Source organism: Octopus bimaculoides, chromosome 17, assembly GCF_001194135.2.
Source record: "Octopus bimaculoides isolate UCB-OBI-ISO-001 chromosome 17, ASM119413v2, whole genome shotgun sequence".
Taxonomy (NCBI): domain Eukaryota; kingdom Metazoa; phylum Mollusca; class Cephalopoda; order Octopoda; family Octopodidae; genus Octopus; species Octopus bimaculoides.
Window position 1 is genome coordinate 38,605,633 of NC_068997.1, and position 5,079 is coordinate 38,610,711.

The window sequence follows — 5,079 nt, forward strand, 5'->3', positions numbered from 1 at the left end:
TGACTGAAACAAGTAAAAGATAAAAGATAAAAGTTACCTAATCAAAATCTCAAAGCTACAAAGCAATGCATGATTCATTCAAAACAATGTGAATAAATAGGCATTACTTTTGATGGTTAGGGTATCTGGCTTATGATCGTGAGGTCTTTTTGATGGTTAGGGTATCTGGCTTATGATCGTGAGGTCATGAGTTCAATCCCGGTGACGCATTTTTCCTTAAGCAAGGCACTTTATTTCACGTTGCTCCAATTCACTGAGCTGGCAAAAATGAGTAGTACCTGTATTTCAAAGGGCCAGTTTTGTCACACCCTGTGTCATGCTGAATCTCTCTGAGAACTACATTAAAGGTACATGTGTCTCTGCCACTTGCATGTTAATTTCATGAGCTGGCTGTTCCATTGATAGGATCAACAGAAACCCTTGTTGCCATAAGCAATGAAGTACCAGACTTTTGACAGAACAATGTGAATGCTAAAGGTTACTCTATCCCCTTACGGCTTAACACTTTAGTAAATTCCATTCTGTTGCAAACATTCAAAAAGATCTTGAATCATGGTATCTTCCTTCCTTCACCCCGACCTAGTCTCAGAAGAGTACATCAAAAAGACTATAGACACTGAAAGAAGAAACACAGTACTATTTTGAAGTACTGAAATAAATTGTATCTGTTGGAAAGTATTTAAGTGCAAGTGGTTTGGCATTTAGCAGACATGAAATGAAAAGGAGATTACCAAATAATAGAAATTTAATGGAGCATTAAATATTTTACAGGGGTTACATAAACATCTTGACTAAAAAAAGTAAATACTACTTACCTTTTAAAAACCATATAAGCAGAATTTCTAGAAATCAAGGAAAACATGTACAAGAAAATGTAAATCGAATTAACAATAATGTCAGTATTGAGTTTACAAGTCATCCAAGGCTAGGCCCCTATATTATATGTTCCCTACTAAAGTTGAGTTCACATCACATAAGAACATTGTGACACAAAATTTTTACTTCAAATGGTCCTGCTTTATTCAATGTTATCCTGAAAGAAAAAAAAGTAATAAAAGATCCCACAACATTCAAATGGTACTGGGACAAATTTCTCCAAGAAATACCAGATAAACCACTAACACCCGGATACATCTCAGCCAACAGCTCTTAGCCCTAGTAGTCTATGGGGTCCCAAAACCTGACTGAAACGACCTCAGGGCTGATAATGGCTGAAACCAATCTAAGTTGTAAATTATCAACCATGATATCAAATACTACTCTGTTATTGTTGATTTTATGCCTGACTTGATACATGTTGACCAGCAGGTAAATGTGTCCCCCCCCCTCGAAACATTTTTTCTATAGAAAATCACTCATCCACGAATATGTCAAAAAAATACAGTAAATTATGGTATGGTGCAATGAATGAAACTTAAATGCATTTGTGTGGTTGTTGATTATGTAACCATATAAGAATTTGATAAAGAAATGTTGACTATAGCATGCATGTAAACAACAATGACAAATAGCATGAGAAATCTTGTCACTTTATATATCAAGCACTGAGAATCATTGCAAATTTTGATCAGTATCTTGACATGGAGAATTTTTTAGATTTCTTTATTCCATGGCTGAGAGAATGAAAGCTAGAATCCATAATGTTTTTGCAGGGCTTTCAAGACAAGTAAAGGAAAAGAGGGAAAAAAAAATCACAGCTCATAAGTTATCCTTAGAAGACCTGATCTAAATTTTTGTAACAAAGGGTATTCTTTTAAATGCAGCCAGGAGTCAGGTGGTTTGGTGGTGGTGTTAAACAGGGTGATGAAGTAAGTCAGCCATCAAATTAACTGTTAGTTTGCAAATGATGAGCTTTGATAGTTTTCTATCTTCTCGCTCTGAGTTGACTAAGGCTATAACAGAAGACGCCCAATATACAATGTAGCTGAATCAGACATTGAAGCTCAAGATGCAAAGCAAACTTGTAAACCAAAAAGTTGTGCCAAATATGATGGTGCCAAGTAAAAACACCAAGTACACTCTGTAAAGTAGATGGTGTCAGGGAGGGTGTCCTGTTGTTGAAATCAAGTCAAAACAGACTATGGAACCCCGTGCGATCCCTGGTCTTGGCAGTTCCTGTCAAGCTGCCCAACCCATGTCAACATGGAAAACGGACGTTAAATGATGATGATGGTGATGATGATGATGATGATGATGATGATGATAAAATTCTCCTTATATTTTCTGTAACTTTTGTTTTTGTTGTTACATGTGGTTTTTATATCTTACTCATTTTTTCTTTTTAGCAAGTCTTCATGAGAAGATTTGAAATAACACTAACACATTTCTGGCAACCACTCGGCTTCTGATAATATTCTGTATTAACATCTTAAGTTATTTCTATTACGTAAGACAGGTGATGTTTACCGCGTTAAGTGAATAAGTTGTAAATAGTTAATGGTCTCAACATATCAGAAATACATTTTGTAAATATATAGGACACACACAAACATACACGCACACGCACACGCACACACACACACACAGACACGCACACGCACACGCACACACACACACACACACACTCTCTCTCTCTCTCTCACTCACTCATCATTCCTTTTCAAAGACTGGAATTCACAAACGAATAACTCTTTATATTTTACGCACGTAAAAGGTCAGCAGTACTCTAGACATATTTACTTTCCAATAGAATGTCACTCCCTTTTCAATCATTTGTCTTTCTCATCGGTCACTTGACAACAGTAGATATTCCTTCATATATTACCTTTTATATGCACTGTTTTCTCTCAATTAGATAGGACGTGTATTATATTATTTCTCATTTATTTATTTACTAGCAAATTAAATAGGTCGACAACAGTAGGTATTCTATCAGACACTACTATTGATATGCACTGATTCCTCTCAATTGGATAGGCCGCAGTTAAAGATGGCTGCTTTTAATATGATTTCACATTTATCTATTTACTAACAAGTTAAATAGGTCAGCTCTACACAATAGATTACGTCATTTAAGTGTGAAATTAATTTCTAAGCGTATCTACGACAGAGTATGTGCGTAGGCATATATGTGTGTGCATGGGTGTGTAGGTGTGTGTGTGTGAGAGAGAGAGAGAGAGAGAGAGAGCAGTACAACATACAGAACAGAGTATATAACCAATAGTTATATCTGAATGTTTATTGTTTGAAAAGATGTATCTGTGCAAAGAAATATAATTACTTTCCCCGCCCGATATCAACGACAGGCGTAGCTGTGTGGTAAGAAGTTTGTTTCGCAACTACATCGGTTCCGAGTCCAGTCCCATTAAGAGGTACTTTGGGCAAGTGCCTTCTACTAAAGCCACGACCCGACCAAAGCCTTGTAAGCGGATTTGGTAGACAGAAACTGAAAGAGGCCCGTCATGTATACATGTGTGTGTGTGTGTGTGTGTGAGTGTGTGTGTGTGTGCGTGTGTGTGCGTGTGCGTGTGCGTGTGTGTGTGCGCGCGCGCGCGTATGTCTCTGTACCTGTGTTTGTCTCCCACCACCGCTTAAAGACCGGTGTCGGTGTGTCTGCGTCCCTGTAACTTAGTTCAGCAAAACAGGCCTAAAACGAAAATGAGTACTGGAGTCAATTAGGTCAACTAAAATTCCTCAAGTTAGTGCTCCAGCATGGCCGTAGTCTAATGACTGAAACAAGTGAAAAATATAAGATAACACAGAGAATATATGAGGAAGTAAAAAGAACTACATTGGTGATATAGTCATGAATTTATTTGTTACATCCTTACATGTGTTTCAGTGATGAATAGATCATGTAGCAGGGGAAACTGTTAAGATAACTTTTCCCTACAAAATGGCAAGCTTATTTAAATAAATTTTTTCGTCTTTGGCAAGTTGAGATTATTAAGGTAATTAAAGATTTTTGTTTATTTCATTGGAAGCATATGTTTAACATAACAAGTGAGTTTGCGTATGTGTGAGCATGTGTTGTTATCAGAATTTGTCTCTTTTATCTTGTATAATGCTCACCTCATATTTCTTTGTGCTTGGGTGGCCTTTTGGTAATGTGCTTGGAATTTTGGCAATAAGAAGAGGTCTTTATGAGGTGAGCATTATTATGTACTGATGTGTCTTTTAAACTAATTTAAGATTTTTCTTTAATTCATTGGAAAGCAAGTATTGTTTCGATCTATAAGTCTATTAATGTATTCATTTGTATATATGTTGCACTCAAGGTTTGTTTTCTAGTTATTATGTGATATTTTCCAGTAATGCATAGAGAGCAGAATCCAGAACTATTAATAATTGTGTGCATTCTATTATTTCCCATTTTATACATATTATTTTCTTTTAACTTTCAGATGAGCTTAGAGTGGGATGTTGCATTTATTTTATGTTTAGTTCAAACCGTGTGGGTATTGCACGTTCCTGTCCTTGCGGATTCTACTTATTGCATTGATGTAGTTTGGTTTATCCACCTTGTAATACTGCTGCTTTATAGTCTCTTTGGTTGTAAGTAGTTTTTATGTAATGGGCTTGTTCTGGTTATAGTGAAGTTGCATGAGTTTGCAGTTATATGCTGCATGTTGCTTAGTATATTGTTGATTAGTGATTGTATGGTGTATTTCATGTTTTTTTTTGTGCAGTTGTTGCTAACTTTTCTATTATTTCTGTTGAATAGTTTCTGACTTGTATCTTTTAGGAAGCTGATCAATGATAGATTGGTATGTACCAGTGGCGTGCAGTCTCAGCCATGCAAGCTATGTGCCGCATGTCCTGTTATATAATCGGAAAATTAGATAAAATAATTACTTTCTTGCAAAAAATAATCCATCCAGTTTTCGAAATATTCTGTCTCCCCTTCCCCTCTCTCAGTGACTAGTAAAAGCTTTGAGAATCCAGCATATAGACACTCCCTAACTCCCTATCTATGTTAGTTTGTCCTTCCTTCCTTCTCCTCTCTCTCTCTTAGTGACCTGTCAAAAGATATGCTAGGACCGATCTCCCCTTCCCCTCTCTCAGTGACTAGTAAAAGCTTTGAGAAGGGTATGCAATGAGAATCCAGCATATAAACATTCCTAACTCCCTATCTATGTT